The following is an 18,972-nucleotide window of genomic DNA, read 5'->3' on the forward strand; positions in this document are numbered from 1 at the left end:
GCAGTCAAATCCCGGGACACTTTACCCCAGGAAAGACTACCATAACCATGAAGTCTTGCGCGGGCACCTGTGTGCGCGCATGCCCACACGTGCCAATTTTTTCCTTCCACATATCGGTTTTGCCTTCATCTTCCCGACTATACTGTACATACATTATTTCTACTTTATATAGGCTGTGTATTTATCATATCATTCCTGATTTTACTATACGTTAGTGTTATTTAATTTTGATTTTATGTGTTATTTGGTATGATTTGTTAGGTTGTTTTTTGGGTCTAGGAACGCTCAAAAATTTTTCCCACATAAATTAATGGTAATTGCTTCTTCGCCACATGCCATTTCTGCACGAACGGTTTCATAGGAACGCTCTACCTTAGCGGGGGAAATACGGGACAAGGGCGGTCCCATATGGGACAAACCAATTTAGCCCAATATACGGGATGTCCCAGCAAATACAGGACAGTTGGCAACCCTATGTTCAAATTCAACAGTGTGTGACAGGGAATGAGGAAAGATGCAGCTGACTTGTATCGTTTCCTCACGGCTCGGTAGCACATGCTTTGCGGCCCGGTGGTTGGGGACCGCTGGCATAGAAGGCGTTGAGTTTATCTGGTAGTGAAGCATCGCTGCCATTCACGCTATTGGGTTTCGCTTTGTAGGAAGTACTGTCTTGCAAACCCTGTCAGAGTTGTCGTGCATCTGATATCGTCTCCAACCTCATTCGAAATTGTCTCTTGGCCCTTGAAATAGCCCTCTGCAAATCATACCTGGTTTTCTGGTACAGACCTGGGCTGCCAGACTTGAAAGCCATAGATCAGCCTTCAGCAGACAATGTACCTCCTGGTTCATCCACAGCTTTTGGTTTGGGAATGTACAGTAAGTCTTTGTAAGCACACACTCATCCACACAGGTTTTAATGAAGTCGGTAACAACTGCAGCATACTCATCCAGGTTTGAAGATGAATCCCTGAATACAGTCCAATCCACTGATTCGAAGCAGTCCTGTAGGTGCTCCTGTGCTTCCCTTGTCCATACCTTCTTGGTCCTCACTACTGGTGCCGCAGTCTTCAGTCTCTGCCTATACTCGGGGAGTAGAAGTACAGCCAGGTGATCAGACTTCCCGAAGTGAGGGTGTGGAATAGCAAGGTAGGCATTATTGATGGTGGTGTGGCAATGGTCCAGTGTGTTATTTCATGATAGTTGCTTAGTGATTTTTTTTCAGACTGGGCTGGTTAAAATCTCCCAAAACAATGGTGAAGGCATTAGGGTGCAATGTTTTGTGCATGTTGATCCCATTGCTCAGATCATCTAAAGCCTGCTTGACATTGGCCTGAGGCAGACTGTATACTGCTACCAAAATAACCCCGGAGAACTCCCGTGGTAGGTAAAAAGGACGGCACTTAACTGCTAGATATTCCAGGTCTGGTGAGCCTGTACGCTTTTGGACTGTGGGAGGAAACCAGAGCACCTGGGGGAAACCCACACATTCCGCAGAGAAGACGTATAGAGACTCCTTACAGAGGACACTGGAATTGAACTTTGAACTCTGACAGCTTGAGCTGTAATAGCCATTATGCTACTATAAAGTACTCAATCTACCAACAATCCCAATCTGCGAAGACAAAGATCATGCTGCCATTACTTGCTCTGTAGCCTCTCTCTCAGTGTTATGCCCTAAACAAAACCTTTCATTTTTATCAAAGCCCTTTCCATATTCATGGCTGTTCTGCAAGCTCCCTTGAACAACAAGTATCAGTGTGCCAAACGTATTTCCTTCAATTATCTTGTTCGCCAGTCTCACATCAAGAGAGCCCAAGCACCTAAATTAAAAGTTGATCTGCGGTAAGTTAAAAGTTGCATCTTTCAGCCAGTGTCTTTAATTTGAGAACATAATCATCCACACAACACACACAAAATTCTGCCTGGCCTGCAGAGTTCTTCCAGCATTTTGTGTGTGTTGCTTGGACTTCCAGCATCTGCAGATTTCCTCTTGTTTGTGACATAATCATCCATTGTTTCTTCGGTTCCTGCTTGTACGTATAATATGTGTAACCCTTGAAAATTTCTGAAGGGGCTGATTTAAAATGCCCTTTCAATTTTTTTACAATATCTTCATGTGAAATCTCATGAAGTTTGTACCACTAATAAACTCACTAATGTTTCTTATGTCTCCAGCCTTGCTATCGCTCGTAGTGCAACATTCCCCATTTCACATCTGGCAATGTTTCTCTGTCCTGAGACCTCCGCAGGACCTCAACTATTTAATTTGTTCCCAGGAAGATCTCCAGACATTCCATGTATTCAGCTAATGTACCTAATTCCATGCCTTTCATACATTTCCTACTCATCAACGTCGCCCCCACATTCATCCTGTGCATTAATTACTTCCCAAGCTCGAGAATTCCATTCTCCTTTCTCATGTGTTACTTCCCCAGCAGCTAGATCTCATCCTTGTCACCAATCCAGCATTCAGAAACAGAGTCAGGTTGAATATCACCAGCACATGTTGTGAAATTTGTTGTTTTGCAGCAGCGATACATAGTAATAAAAACTGTAAATTACAATAAAAAGTATATGTAGGAAATAAAATAAGTCATGCAGAAAGGGAGGAAAAATACTGAGAAAAAGCAATGAGGTAATGTTCATGGGTTCACTGTCCATTCAGAAATCTGATGACAGAAGGGAAGAATCAGTTCCTGAATCACTGAGTGTGTGTCTTCAGACTCCTGTACCTCCTTCCTGATGGTAGCAGTGAGAAGAGGGCATGTCCTGGGTGTGGGGATTCTTAATGATGGGTGCCACCTTTTTGAGGCATCACCTTCTGAAACTGTCCTGGATACTGGGGAGGTCGGTGCCCATGATGGAGCTGGCTGAGTTTACAATCCCCTGCAGCTTTCTTCAATCCTGTGCAGTGCCCACCCCCCACTTATACCAGATGGAAATGCAACCAATTAGAATGCTCTCCATGGTACATCTGTCAAAATTTGTGAGTCTTTGGTATCACACCAAGTCTCCCCAACTCCTAATGAAATATAGCCACTATTGTGCCTTCTTTGAATAGCCCTTTATTTATTTATTGAGATATAGTGTGGATAGGCCCTTCCAGGTCTTTGAGCTGCACCACCCAGCAATCCCCTAATTTAACCCTAGCCTAATCATGGGACAGCTTACAAGTGACCAATTAACCTACCAACCGGTATATTTATGGACTGTGGGAGGAAACCAGAGCACCCGGAGGAAACCCATGCAGTCATGGGGAGAATGTACAAACTCATTAAAGGCAGTGGCGGGAATTGAACCCTTTTCACTGGTACTATAAAGCATTGTGCTAACCACTGCGCTGCCGTGCTCAGTGTAGATCCTCAGAGACGTTGACACCCAGAAACTTGAAAATATTCACCCTTTCCATTTACTAGGTTTTTTCTCTATTGTTCTTTATCGAAGAAGTAACTGGGATGGAGTTTCTATCCATATATCCTTATTCACAGTGCACATTACTCATATAAAAGGATTGACTGATACACCATCGGAGAATAAGTCATACTACATAGGAAATGTTACAATTTTCATGGGTGACTTCAATAGGCAGGTAGATTGGGAAAATCAGGTTGGAAGTGGATTCCAGGAGGGGGAATTTCCAGAGTGGCTTTTTAGAGCAGCTCGTGGTTGAGCCCACTCAGGGATCAGCTATTCTGAATTGGGTGTTGTGTAATGAACCAGAATTGCTTAGAGAGCTTAAGGTAAAAGAAGCCTCAGGGGACGAGTGATTCACCCTGAAATTTGAGAAGGAGAACGTAAAGTCAGATTTATCAATATTACAGTGGAGTATAGGGAATTACAGAGGCATGAGAGAGGAGTTGGCCAAAATTAATTGGAAAAGAACACTGGCAGGGATGATGGCAGAGCAGCAATAGCTGGAATTTCTGGAAATAATTCAGAAGGCACAGGATATATACATCCCAAAGAGAAAGAAATATTCTAAAGGAAAGGTGACACGACTGTAAAGCCAAAGAGAGGGCATATAATAGAGCAAAAATTAGCATGAAGTTAGAGGATAAGGAAGCTCTTAAAACACTAACAGAAGGCAACTAAGGAGTCATTAAGAAGGTAAAGATAGTATACGAAAGGAAGCTAGCCAATAATATTAAAGAGGATAGCAAAAGTTTCTTCAGATACATAAAGTGTAAAAGAGAGGTGAGAGTGGATATCGGGCCACTGGAAAGCGATGCTGGAGAGGTAGTAACGGGGGAACAAGGGAATGGCGGACGAACTGAATAAGTATTTTGTATCGGTCTTCTCTGTGGAAGCCACTATTGAATTTAATTGACTTTATTTCTTACATCTTTCACATACATGAGTAAAAATCTTTACGTTACGTCTCTGTCTAAATGTGCAATGTACATTTCTAAATGGAGAGAAAATACAAAAAATGGAGGGGCAAAGGGACTTGGGAGTCTTTGTGCAAGATCCGTAAAGGTTAACGTGCAGGTTGAGTCTGTGGTGAGGAAGGCAAATGTAATATTAACATTCATTTCAAGAGGACTAAAATATAAAAGCAAGAATGTAATGTTGAGTCTTTATAAAGCACCAGTGAGCCCTCACTTGGAGTATTGTGAGCAGTTTTGGGCCCCTTATCTTAGAAATAATGTGCTGAAATTGGAGAGGGTTCAAAATGATTCCAGGTTTGAATGGCTTGTCGTATGAAGAACGTTTGATAGCTCTAGGTCTATATTCACTGGAATTCCGAAAAATGAGAAGTGACCTAATTGAAACCTATCAGAAGGTGAAAGGCCTTGGTAGAGTAAATGTCGAAAGGATGTTTCCTATGGTGGGAGAATCCAAGACCAGAGGACATAGCCTCAGAATAGAGGGTGTCTTTTTAGAACGGAAATGAGGAGGAATTTCTTTAGCCAGAGAGTGGTGAATCTGTGGATTTCTTTGCCACAGGCCATGGCTTTATGTATATTTAAGGCAGAGGTTGATAGATTCCTGATTGATTAGGGCATGAAGGGATGCGGGGAGAAGACAGGAGATTGGGGCTGAGAGGAAATTTGGATCAGCCATGTTGAAATGTTGGAGCAAACGTGACGGGCCAAATGGCCTAACTCTGCTCCTATATCTTATGGTCTAAAACAGAACATACCCAAGATTACCTTTCTCTGGCTACAAAGCAAAAGCTAAACTAAATTAAACAGAAAACTACTGCAAATATATTACAGTATTTGAAATCAGAATAAAATCCATGACAATGTTTAGAATTGACAGTCTTAATAAAAATATGTTCTTACAACTTAACTGTCTATTGTGAAATAAAAGCAGAGAGGTTCTGGGATCACTTGCAAGTCAGTCATTATCTGTGGAAGGTGAACTGGAACTGATGTTTCAGATGGAAGACCCTTCCTTAGAAATAGTAAGGCAAGAAAACAAGTTTGTTTTCAGAGGGGATGGAAGAGGGCAGGACAGAGCAAAGGGAATGTCTCTGATAGGTTGAGGACAGAATTGTCATGAGGCATTTAGCTGGTATGTTTGTAAAACATGAACAAAAGATGAAAGCTTTGAATTGAAGACAGAAGTGGTGAAATGCAAAAAAATGTACAAGCTGCAAAATGCAGAGCTGTAGGAAATGTCCAGTGGATGAGGCTGTATAAGCAAGACGAGAAAGTTTAGGCATGCACGAGGAAATCTGCAGATACTGGAAATTCAAGCAGGATGAAGGGTCTCAGCCCGAAACGTTGACTGTACCTCTTCCAATAGATGCTGCCTGACCTGCTGCGTTCCACCAACATTTCGTGTGTGCTGCTAAAGTTTAGGCATGGATGGTTTGGCCGTTCTGGTACAAATAGAGCAACACACATAAAAGTTGCTGGTGAACGCAGCAGGCCAGGCAGCATCTCTAGGAAAAGGTACAGTCGACGTTTCAGGCCGAGACCCTTCATCAAGACTAACTGAAAGAAGAGCTAGTAAGAGATTTGAAAGTGGGAGGGGGAGGGGGGAGATCCAAAATGATAGGAGAAGACAGGAGGGGAGGGATGGAGCCAAGAGCTGGACAGTTGATTGGCAAAAGGGATATGAGAGGATCATGGGACAGGAGGCCCAGGGAGAAAGAAAAGGGGGAGGGGGGAAAAAAACAGAGGATTGAGTTGCTCTTGGCTGGCTGGTTTGGTGGATTGAGTGGGTGGGGACTTTGGTGTGGAGGAGCCTAGTAGTTTGGAAAGGGTTAGCTTGTAGCCTATGGCTGCAAAAGGGCGGGCGGGGGGGGGGGTTGAGATTGAAGGGGGAGGGCAGGAGACTGTGGAATACTCCAGAAGTAAGGGTAGCCAAAAAAGGGGTGCATCAAGTGAAAGACCTGAAGTAATGGGGGACAACAAATTGAGGAAAATGGGTGAATTGGAGGAATTTATAGTTCTGTATAAAATTAAAGGTCAGAAGGAAGGAGAAGGAGGATTTAGAGCTCTTAATCCTTTGAAAGTGGCAGCAGCATTAGAGAACCAAATAGGTAACAAATACCTGGGGATACGAATAGTAACCAAATAGGTTACAAATACCTGGAGATATGAACTGACAATAAACTGGACTGGTCAAAGAACACTGAGGCTGTCTACAAGAAGGGACAGAGCCGTCTCTATTTCCTGAGGAGACTGAGGTCCTTTAACATCTGCCGGACGATGCTGAGGATGTTCTACGAGTCTGTGGTGGCCAGTGCTATCATGTTTGCTGTTGTGTGCTGGAGCAGCAGGCTGGGGGTAGCAGACACCAACAGAATCAACAAACTCATTCGTAAGGCCAGTGATGTTGTGGGGATGGAACTGGACTCTCTGACGGTGGTGTCTGAAAAGAGGATGCTGTCCAAGTTGCATGCCATCTTGGTCAATGTCTCTCATCCACTACATAATGTACTGGGTGGGCACAGGAGTACATTCAGCCAGAGACTCATTCCTTCGAGATGCAACACAGAACATCATAGGAAGTCATTCCTGCCTGTGGCCATCAAACTTTACAACTCCTCCCTTGGAGGGTCAGACTCCCTGAGCCAATAGGCTGGTCCTGGACTTATTACATAATTTCCTGGCATAACTTACATATTACTATTTAACTATTTATGGTTCTATTACTATTTATTATCTTCTGCCTTCCCACCTATAACAGGACTTTGTGGATGCATCCCCACTTTAAGCACTGGCATCTAATTGACTGCATCATTGTCAGGAAAGGAGACAGGCAGGATGCATTAGGGTAACAAAATCTATGAGGAGTGCTGAATGCTGGACAGGCCATCATCTCATTGGTTCTAAACAGAATACCCATATCCAGCCCGAGTCACCCACAAGGAAAGAAAGCCCCAAGATAGCTGAAAAGCAGTAACATAAAGCAGACTTATGTTCACACTCTTGAAGACCACTTAATCTTCACCAACTGCACAATCAGAATATGGAAATTGCTTGACCAATCTTTTGAGAGCTGATCTACAACACTGCTACAGAGATTCTGGGGCTTGCTACCAGAAAGCACATGGACTGGTTTGATGAAAGCTGTGTTGACATCAAACAACTGCTGGATGAGAAACATCATCTCCACAAAGCTTTCCTCAGGGACCCTAAGTTCATCTCAAAGGAGAATGTCTTCAATAACATACAAAGGACTATACAACACAAACTGCACCAGATGCAGGATTCCTGGCTGAGCAATAAAGCTGAGGAGATTGAAGAATTGCAGATAGGTATGATTTAAGGAACTTCTACGTTGCACTAAAAGAAGTCTATGGGGACACACTGAACATGGACAAAGAGTAAATTCTTCATAGGTGGGCTGAGGTAAGAAACTTTGTCACATGGTGTGAGCAGAATTATCTGCAGCTTAATGTGAAAAAGACTAAGGAGCTGGTGGTAGACCTGAGGAGAGCTAAGGTACCTATGACCCCTGTTTCCATCCAGGGGGTCAGTGTGGACATGGAGGATTACAAATACCCTGGGGATACGAATTGACAATAAACTGGACTGGTCAAAGAACACTGAGGCTGTCTACAAGAAGGGTCAGAGCCGTCTCTATTTCCTGAGGAGACTGAGGTCCTTTAACATCTGTCGGACGATGCTGAGGATGTTCTACGAGTCTGTGGTGGCCAGTGCTATCATGTTTGCTGTTGTGTGCTGGGGCAGCAGGCTGAGGGTAGCAGACACCAACAGAATCAACAAACTCATTTGTAAGGCCAGTGATGTTGTGGGGATGGAACTGGACTCTCTGACGGTGGTGTCTGAAAAGAGGATGCTGTCCAAGTTGCATGCCATCTTGGACAATGTCTCCCATCTACTACATCATAATTTACTGGCATAATTTACATATTACTATTAACTATTTATGGTTTTATTACTATTTATTATTTATGGTGCAACTGTAACGAAAACCAATTTCCCCCAGGATCAATAAAGTATGACTAAAGGATTCCAGGCCAAGATTTTGTCTAATGGATTGCTGAAAATTTGTTGCAAAGATATTGACCAATATAACAGTGCTAAAATGGTGGGAAAACTGGTTGTGAAAGTGGAGTGTATCACTCCGAAAGAAAGGAAGGGAGTTAAGGGGGTAGTGTATGGTATTTGGTCTGGCATGACTGAAAAGGAAATTTTGGAAAATATTAAAGGTGGTTGAGTGATTGAAGCCAAACGATTAAAATCAAGAGAAGGTGGTAATTGGGATTCCCCCGTTCTTCTGGTTTTTGCAGGTGATGTTCTTCCAACTAGAGTCTATCTTGGGTGCATGTCTTATCAAGTTAGAGAATATATTACACCTCCCTTGTGCTGTTATAATTGCCAGAGGTTTGGACATGTTGCTGGTTCATGTCGAGGTAAAAGAAGATGTATGAAATGTGGAGAGGATCATGATATTAAAGCATGTAAGGCAGCGGTGCCTAAATGCAGTAACTGTGGAGGGGACCATATAGCGGCGTTCAGAGGATGTGAGTATTTTAGTAAGGCAAAGCAGATTCAGGTTGTTAGTAAACAACAAAAAATATCATATGCTGATGCAGTAAAGGAAGTTGATAGAGAGCAAAGGATAAGTAAAGAAAAGATTGGAACGATGGGGAGTCAGCTCATTCCGAGTCCTCCAACTATGGTTCCTTCAGGAATGTTGCTGATGACTAAAGAGTCTTTTTTGGCATTTGTTGTTGATGTACTGGTCGGGGCTAAAACTACAGCCAAGAGGTCGGATATGATAAAAGTAGTTGTTGGAGATGCAGAGAGATTCCTTGATATGAATCAGGTTTTACCAGAAAAATTACATGAGTATATGACAGACAAATAATCACTGAATACTTCCCAGTTGTCAGGGTCAGAGAGTATGGAGGAGCTTTATGTGGATAATTAGTATTTGGATGTTTTTAATATTGGAATGGAATGCAAGAAGTTTATCTGCAAATGGTCAAGAATTAAAAAGATTTGTTGGAACTTTTAAAGACAAGTCTGATTTGATCTGTATACAGGAGACATGGTTAAAGCCTCATTTAGATTTAGTGATCCCTGGCTATGATAGTTTGAGAGCTGACAGAATAGGTAAATCTGGTGGAGGGTGTGCAACTTTCATAAAAACAGGACTCCAGTTTAGAAGACTTGATATTAAATCTAACCTTGAAATTGTGGCTGTGGAGGTTTGGAGCTCTCGTGATCAAACAACTTTGATTAACTTTTATAATCTAGGTAATATGATGTTATCAGATTTGGATGAAATTATGAATAAGGTAGGATCCCCAGTAATCTGGGTTGGAGATTCCAATGCCTATAATCCAATATGGGGAAGTGAAAGTAAAGATAGTAATGGAGTGGTAATAGAGGAGTTTCTAGATAAATACAACATGGTACTGCTAAATGATGGAAGGCCTACAAAATTTAATATTGTAAAGAATACTTGTAGTCAGACTTATTAGTCACTTTCACAAACTTAGCCAGGGTTGGGAAATGGGATGTTATGGACAGATACACACTAGGAAGTGATCATTATCCTATATTATGTCGATTTGGTAGAAATTTGATAGTAGAAGTTGAGGAGAGGGCTGCTGGGTATAATTTTTCTTTGGCCCATTGGGATGAGTACCAGGAGAAAGCTGTGGATGTAATAGAAGAGATTAATAGCGAGGGCTCCATAGACGATTGGAATGAATCCCTCTGTTCTATAATTCATAAAGTTGCTCAGTTGACTATTCCACTACCGAATGTTCCTAAGGCTCGAGCATTAGTTCCGTGATGGAATAAAAATTGTGATATAGCAGTAAGAAACAGAAATAGAGCTTACAGGAAATTAAGAAAGTAGCCAGTGGTAGATAACGTTATGGAGTATAAAAAGGAAAGAGCAGTAGCAAGGAGAGTAATTAAAAATGCAAAGAGGGATAGTTGGAGAAGATTTTGTGGAACCCTGGGCCCTGAGACACCTATAAAGCAGCTATGGACGATCATTCACAGAAGGTCAGGGATAAATAGGAAACCATCTACTCCAGCTTTGCTGGAAGGAGATATTGAAGCTGTAACCAATAAAGAAAAGGCTGATATGTTTGTAGAGGTGTTCCAAGCATTACACAATTCTGGAGAGTTAGGTGATTTGAGAAAGGAAATTATGTTAAAGGGAAGTTGGAAATTGGACAGGAGTTTGGATGATAATAGCTCCACAAATTTGTTTTTCTCCCTTCATGAGTTGCAGGAAGCTGTCCAATCAGGTTCAAACACTTCTCCTGGTAGGGATGGACTGTGTTATGAATTGCTTAAGCATTTAAATGACTCTGTATTAATAGAAATTCTAGCATTGTTTAATTCAGTGTGGAAAGAAGGAAAATTACCAGTAGAATGGAAGCATGCGGTGGTAGTTCCAGTTTTAAAGCCAGGTAAGGATGCGTCTAGTCCTAGTTCGTATCGGCCTATAGCTTTAACGTCAGTGCTTTGTAAAACTATGGAACGAATGGTGACCAACAGACTTGTTCATTTTTTTTTAGAAAATAAGGGACATTTTGCTGCCTATCAAAATGGTTTTAGACTGGAAGATCAACAATGGAATCTGTTGCCCTTTTAGATCATGATATTAAAAAAAAACGTTTCAAAATAGAAAGGCAATGGTAAGTGTATTTCTAGATATTGAAAGAGCATATGACTCACTATGCATTATTATTTATTAAACTCTGTGATGCGGGAATTAGAGGTAGAATGTTTAATTGGATCAAAGATTTCCTTAAGGAAAAGACAATTCAAGTAAGAATAGGCGGAACAAGCTCCAAGTCAGTTAAAATAGGTAATGGTACCCCTCAAGGAAGTGTCATTAGTCCAGTTCTTTTTAATGTCATGATAAATGATATCTTTGATCAGGTAGGGACAGGATTTGGCAAATCGTTGTTTGCAGACAATGGTGCAATCTGGAAAAGTGGAAGAAACATTAAGTATATATTAAGGCAGGTACAAAAGGGTTTAAGATCAGTTGAAAACTGGGGTTTTCAGGATTTCTGCTTCTAAGCCCAAATACATGATTTTTGGCTTCAGAAGAAAGATTCCTGATTGTGAATTGTGTCTGTATGATTCTCCACTAGAAAGAGTCAAGGTATTCAGGTTTTTAGGTGTCCGGTTTGATAAAAGACTTACTTGGAGGGTTCATATAGATAAAACAATTGGAAAATGTGAGAAAGTTTTAAATGTTATGAGAAGTATTGCTGGATGCCACTGGAGAGCAGGGTGGGAAACTATGTACTTAATATATCTAGCTATGATTAGATCAGTTATAGATAATGGTTGTATTGCTTATGGTTCCGCTGCTACGGCAGTGCTTGGAAAATTAGACACTGTGCAGTCCAAAGCGTTTGGACTCTGTTGTGGAGCTTTTAGAACAACATCAGTCCCGGCATTATGTGTGGAGATGGGAGAAGTGCCTCTACATTTAAGATGAATTCGGTTGGGCCTGCAGTATTGGGTAAAATTAAATGGATTCAATCACAGCTGTCCATCAAAGTGTCTTTTGCAGGGGAAGTCGGAGCACCAAAGTAAAATTAAAAGATACCCATTTTTAGATTTGGTTAATAACTGGGCTGTGAAATTCAAACTGACCAAGGAAGACATAGCTGACCAAATCTGCTTGCCACCCATCCCTTTTTGGCTCTTTCCAGAACCAGAAGTAGACCTATTCCTCCTTTTTCAGCTTAAAGGAAGCAGTGCAATTTCAACAGCATCGATCATAAATGAATATTTAAATAATAAATGGGGATATTATCTGAAGATTTTTACTGATGGCTCGGTGGACCCAGAGAGCAGTAGGCAGGATTTGGGATGTATGTGTCTCAACTTGGAATTAAGATTGGTCACCAGGTTTTAGATGGTGTTTCTGTCTTTGCAACAGAATTATTAGTAATCCTCTGGGCCTTATGGTGGATAGAAGACTCTCAACCACGTAGGGTTATCATCTGTTCGGATTCTGCTGCTGCCTTAGAGTCTATAAAAGGGAGTAAATCAAAAGCTCATCCTGACATAGTTACTGAGATTCTCTTAGAGTTGTTTAGAATAGGGAAGATGGGTTGTGCAGTTAGATTTTCATGGATACCTAGGCACACTGGGGTGGAGGGAAATGAAATTGTGGATGGCATTGCAAAGTCTTCCTTACAGAGCAGGCAAGTAGAAATTAGAGTTCTCCTAGGCAGAGCAGAATTGAGAAGTAGGATTAAAAAAGGTATAGAGAAGAAGTGGCAGGAGAATTGGAAAAATGAATTAAGGAACAGGCATTATTTTTCTAGTCACCCACTAGTTAAAAAGGTCTCAGACTGTTACCTTTTAAGTCGTAGAGATATGGTGAAACTTGCAAGACTTGGGTTGGGGCATTGTGGGCTAAACTATTATTTCAAGATAATAGGAAAACATCCTACTGGATTATGTGACTGTGGTAGTCCAGAGACAGTCCAGCATGTTTTGCTGAGTTGTAATCAATATAAAATTGAAAGAAGCATGTTGTTCAAGAGGCTATCTGGCTTAAATTTATTTTGGTTTTCTATTAAATTTTTGTTTGGCCATCAAGAGAATCAACATCTGATTGAAGAGTCTATCATTCAGTTTATACGCGAGACTAGGTTGTATTCCAGAATTTGAGTTCCTTGAAGTTCTATAATTAATTATACCTCCTGTGGAGGGCTGTAATATGCCTAGATGCGTCTAAACAGCTGGAAATAGAAGAAGAAGAAAAAGAAACCAGAGGATGGGCAAGGGGTGTAAGTGAGGGGGACAGAAATTCCAGCATCTGCAGATTTCCTCGTGTCTGGTACAAATAGATGTCAGATAAAATAGACTAGAGATTCGTTTTTGTTTTTATTTGATATTTCCTCCTGCTGCTCTGGTTTCCTCCTCATCCAAAGACATACCAGTGAGTCCGTGAATTGGCTTTTCTAAATTGTCTATGATTAGCTTAGGGTGTTGCTGGTTTGTGAGGCTTGAAGGGTGTATTCTGCGCGGTATCTCTAAATAAATCAATAGTTAGAAACGTAGAAAACCTACAGCACAATATAGGCCCTTCGGCCCACAAATGCTGTGCCTAACATGTCCTTACTTTAGAAATTACCTAGGGTTACCTATAGCCCTCTATTTTTCTGAGCTCCATGTACCTATCCAGGAATCTCTTAAAAGACCCTATCGTATCCGCCTCCACCACCGTTGCCGCAGCCCGTTCCACGCACTCACCACTCTCTGCATAAAAAACTTACCCCTGACATCTCCTCTGTACCTACTTCCAAGCACCTTAAACCTATGCCCGCTCATTTTAGTTAAAAAAAAATTTCCGGCATTGGTGATTTATTATTCCTCTTCCCATGTGAAGTATTGACATTCATTTGTCGCTAGATGGCACCGGTCCTTCAGTGCGCCGGCTGACCACGGAAGGGAATGATGGGATACTGGAGGAATGTGTTGTCAACGCGCTGTGACCTGGGATAGCGGCGGACTCGATGGGAAGAAGTGGTTGATGTGGAGTCGGGCGGTTCCGGGTTAAGCTGAGTGTGGAAACCTGTCAGCGAACGTGCAGGGTAAGGAAGCGACCGGTGGTGGAGAGGCTGGGTGTAGTAAATAAACCGGGGAGATTGTTGCCCGCGGGACAGGCGTTGGCGTTGGGCCGGTGGGACGTGCACCTCACTGGGGTTGGTGGTTGGGGTAAGCTCCCCGTCTTCTTCCGGACCTTGTGTGTCACAGACTGCCGTCCTGGGACATCGGGAAAGCTGTATCTGACTCCTAGTTGCTCCTGGAGATAGTTGACTAAACCTGGGCCGAGTTTCTAGTGAGATTCAGGGTTTGTAAATGAAACGTTGTCTCAATAAAACGACTCCTGTTCTCGTGAACTGCCCTTCGGTTAAATAATGTTAGTATTTAGGTGTTTAAAATCTTAACGTTGTGGTGCTTTTTGGAAGCAACTTCCTTATAAGTACAAAAAATCAACACTGATTTAAGATTTGAATCTTGCTTGATAAATAGGTAAAATTTCAGACAGTGCTGCTCTCTTGAGGTTCTTGTCAGAGCAACCGCTTTGAGCTTCACTTTTACTTTAACTCAGGTTGCGAAGACGAAAACATTTGACGTGCACTGCTTTGTCAAACCTACAGGGTGTAAAGGTGAGGATTGTACAGCCTTTTTAATAGGGACTTTCAACTGTAGAGTGAGTTTATTATCAGAAGGACACTCATCGTAGGAAGCTTTCATGATTTGCCTTTGTTATGGAATGGAAAGTTTATTAAATCATGGCACAGTATCATGGACCATATAACCTCTTCCTGTGCTGTGATGTTCTATGTTCTACTGTGGTTCTTGCCTCTTTTGTACCTCAGTGGGAAATATACTTGGAGAGCTAATGTGTGGGAACAACTATGATGGTGACACTTCGTGCATCAGTGTTTGATGGCTAATACTAGGAAACTCTTGGAAAGCTTCTGATGGGTCTGTTTGTAGCATTTCAAAACATTGTCAAATGTTTTTCTTTAAGCAAAAAATCCTTGCTCTGCCATTGAAGCATTAATTCTGAAATGTTCTTTGATCACACTTCCTGGGACACCATGTGATGCATGTAGTTATAACTTTAAATCATGTTAAATCAATCTAATTTCTGTTATTCATTAATCCACCTTTTAATACAGTAATTTATATTTCTGGACCAACTTTTTGAGTTTTACACCATGTGATTTACAATACTAGGATAAAAATTCAAATTTCATTGCTCTTCCTCATGTGTCAACTGCATACTAAACACACAATCGCAATTTTAAGTCATTTGAAAAGTGTGTTCTTTGTTTCCATTGGTACTTCGGGTGTTTTTATTTTAATATTTGGTTTCATCATTGTTTTAAGGGACCAATATTTATTTGGAGATAAAACGTGGAGTAGGCCTTTCGAGCTATGTTGCCTCAGCAACCCCAAACTCAACCCTCACCTAATCATGGGACAATTTACAATGACTGATTAACCCATGAACCGATACATCTTTGGACTGTGGGAGGAAACCGGAACATCTGGAGAAAGTGCTCTCATTCCACAGGGAGGAAATACAGATGACATCGGAATTGAACTCTCTGAGCTGTAATAGGGGTGCATTAACTGCTACATTATGGTGGTGTACTGTGCTATTGATTCTGTCTTGAATTTTTTTTAGGTGGTCCTTATTTTCCAATGTAGGCTAGCACTTGCAAGTGCATTTTGAATGGTGTCAATATTGCAAGTCGAGCTAAAATCTTCATTGCTGGCTTTGCAACAAATCAATTGTGGAAGGTGTTAAGTGTGATTAAGGTCAATCTTGTGCCTATTCTTCATTGTAAGCAGGATAGGACTAATAAGACATATGAGTTAACTCTCCACAACATACAATTTAAGAATGCAGCAAGTGGCATTTTGCAACCTGTCACTGAAAGAACATCACTGCATATAAGTGTTGCAAGAAGAGTGAGTACATGTTGGTAAAAGTATCTATTTTGTATGAGCTAAGAATGATACAATATCAGACCAACTCCTGAAGTCACACGATAAATATACGAATAGTTGCTGCAAACTATTCCTATTCCTTGCTGTTCTTGACTAGCCTACAGCTGATTGATAACCTCATCACCTAACATCTTGTTGTAATATCCCATCTGGGAAGGGACTGCTCCTAGCATGTTCTATCCTTATCTATGCCGTCAGCTCCTACTTGTGTTTTAGCTAACAGCTGTTCTTCCAAAGTTCAAAGTAAATTTATTATCAGTGTACATATCTGTCACGATATACAACCCTGAGATCCATTTTCTTGTGACCATGCGCAGTAAATCTATTGAATAATAACCATAAAAGAATTAATGAAAAACTGCACCAACTTTGGCGTTTAACCAGTGTGCAAAAGACAACAAGCTGCAAATGCAAAGAGAAAGAAAGAATAATATATATGGAGAACATGACATGAAGAGTCCTTGAAAGTCAGTTCAGTTCAGTGATGGGCGAGTGAAGTTATCCCCGAAAGTTGAAGGGCCTGATGGTTGAGAGGTAATAAATATTCCTGAACTTGGTGGTGTGAGTCCTGAAGCTCCTGTGTTACCTTCCTGATGGCATTAGCAAGAAGAGAGTATGTTCTGGGTGCTGGGGGTCCCTGATGATAGATACTGCTTTCCTGCGACAGCAGAATTAGGCCAATTGGCCTGTCGAGTCTGCTATTTCATCATCGGTGATCCATTTTCCCTCTCAGCCCCAGTCTCCTGCCTCCCCCGACCCCGTATCCCTTCATGCCCTAAACAAAAGTTCAAAACCAATAAGTTTGTTTTAATATGTGGACTGATGGCATTCATTGTATCACCTTTCTTGATGTATAAAACATAAACAGTTAATTGAGGCATTGAGTTTAAGAGTGGGAACTTGTGTTGCAGCTTTCGAAAACTGGTTTGGTTGCATCTATAGTATTACATTCAGTTCTGTTTGCCCCATTATAGGAAGGATGTGGAGGCTTTGGACTGTATTCAGAAGAGGTTTACCAGGAGGATCCTGTGTGGATGAAACGGCATGTGTTATAAGGAGAGACCATAAGACATAAGAGCAGAATTAGGCTATTCAGCCCATTGTGTTTGTTTCGCCATTCCATTGTGGCTGAGCCCAGATCCCACTCAACCCCATACACCTGCCTTCTCGCCGTATCCTTTGATGCCCTGACTGATCAGGAAACTGTCACCTTCCTCCTTAAATATACCCTTGGACTTGACCTCCACTGCAGTCTGTGGCAGAGCATTCCTCAGATTCACTACTCTCTGGCTAAAAAAAATTCCTCCTTACCTCAGTTCTCAAAGATCGCTCCTCAATTTTGAGGCAGTGCCCTCTAGTTCTGGAAACCCCCACCATAGGAAACGTCCTCTCCACATCTGCCCTATCTAGTCCTTTCACCATTTGGTAGGTTTCAGTGAGATCGCTGGACAAACATTGGTTGTTTTCTCTGGAGCGATGGAGGCTGAGGGGAGAACTGTTAGAGGTTTATAAGATTGTAAGAGGCAAAGATAGAATAGGCAACTAGTATTTTTTCCCCCACTGTCAAAATGTCTAATACCGAAGGCCATGCATTTAAGATGAGGGTGATGTTAAAAGCGATGATTGCAGCAGGGTTTTTTATAACAATGGTGGGTGCCTGGAATGTGCTACCAGGGACAGTGGTAGGGGATAAGTTCAACACGCTGTTAGGCACATAAATGTGCAGAAGATAGAGGGATATGGACATTATGCAGGCAACAGGGATTGGTTTATTTAGGGGTCAGTAGTTTGGCACAGCATCATGGCTGAAGGGCCTGTTCCTGTAAGCTTCTGTAATATGAACACAGCGCATGAACAGCTACTTCAAACCATGATGTTTGTGCTGATCATCATGCCAGTTTAAGCTATTCCAGTTTGCCTGAAGGTGGTCTATATCCAGAATCAGAATGGGTTTAATATCACTGGCATATATGGTGAAATTTGCAGTTCTGCAGCAGCAGTACACTGCGATACATAATTCCAACTCAACTTACAAATAAACCTTTAGGGAATCCTGCATGAGAACTCCCAAGTGTCTTTGCACCTCTGATTTCTGGATTTTCTCCTCGTTTAGAAAGTTGTCTACACCTTTATTCCTGCTACCAAAGTGCATACGCTTCCCTAGACTGAATTCTATCTGCCATTTCTTTGCCCATTCTCCTAATCTAAGTCGTTCGGCAGAGTCCCTGCTTCCTCGATACTACCTGTCCCTCCACCTATCTTTGTCTTGGCCACAAAGCCATCAATTCAACTATCCAAATTAATGACGTAATATGAAAAGAAGCGGACCTAACACCAGTTGTTGTGGGACACCTCGTCACCAGCAGCTGAAGTGCTACTCTACATCCTGTGGATGTGCACGTTTGTGTTAACTGCAATTTTTTAAAGCTATGTGCCAGTAATGTTTTAATTTTGGCTTTTTAAAAGTTAGAAATGTAACAGTTGATTTGCATGTTGAAAGCTTGTGGGACTTGTGTCCTTATTTTTTGCTAAGATTATCGTAATCTTTCCAAAACAGCTAACAGTAGGGCACAACTCCCTTCTGCCCCATATGGTATGAGCTGTACTTAGCATATATTTAGTTATTCTGGGGATTAGTCTGCTGATGGTGTTCAGTGATTAAATTACTGTACTTCTGTTCTGTCCTGCTGTGGCTGAGAGACTTTAAATACTCTGCCTCAAAGAATAGGGTTTGTAGTTTCTTTTGATCTTAAGCCTAGTTTGGCCTGAGGAATCAGTACTTGTTCCCCTCTCCTGTTTAGATCTGCATTAGCTGTGTGATACCAAATTTTAATGTTATAAGGTCATAATATTTTGAATTAAATGGTAAACAATTGCGGTAGTTAGAGTGAAGTAGTTTATTTCAATTACACATATTACACATTCACAATGAGATACATTTTGAAGGAGAAAATAAAAAAGAGAAATGTTATGGCTTCCCAACACCTGTGATTCCATTGAAATCAGTTAAATT

At 41.5% G+C, this 18,972-nt stretch overlaps 1 protein-coding gene across 5 annotated transcripts in view; it reads left to right on the plus strand.

Annotated features, from left to right (window-relative positions):
• The first annotated feature begins 13,885 nt into the window (after positions 1–13,885).
• Positions 13,886–18,972, plus strand: part of plekhm1 (pleckstrin homology domain containing, family M (with RUN domain) member 1) — a 64,990-nt gene continuing 59,903 nt past the window's right edge. For 4 of the 5 annotated variants that reach the window (XR_010016601.1, XR_010016602.1, XM_063038084.1 and 1 more), the window contains exon 1: positions 13,886–14,023. The gene's annotated coding sequence lies outside the window, so the exon portion shown is untranslated. Of the gene's footprint in view, positions 14,024–14,544; positions 14,603–18,972 lie in introns of all 5 variants that reach the window. The other variant, XM_063038083.1, reaches the window with a different exon arrangement.

This window comes from Mobula hypostoma, chromosome X1 (assembly GCF_963921235.1).
Source record: "Mobula hypostoma chromosome X1, sMobHyp1.1, whole genome shotgun sequence".
NCBI classification, from domain to species: Eukaryota; Metazoa; Chordata; class Chondrichthyes; order Myliobatiformes; family Myliobatidae; genus Mobula; species Mobula hypostoma.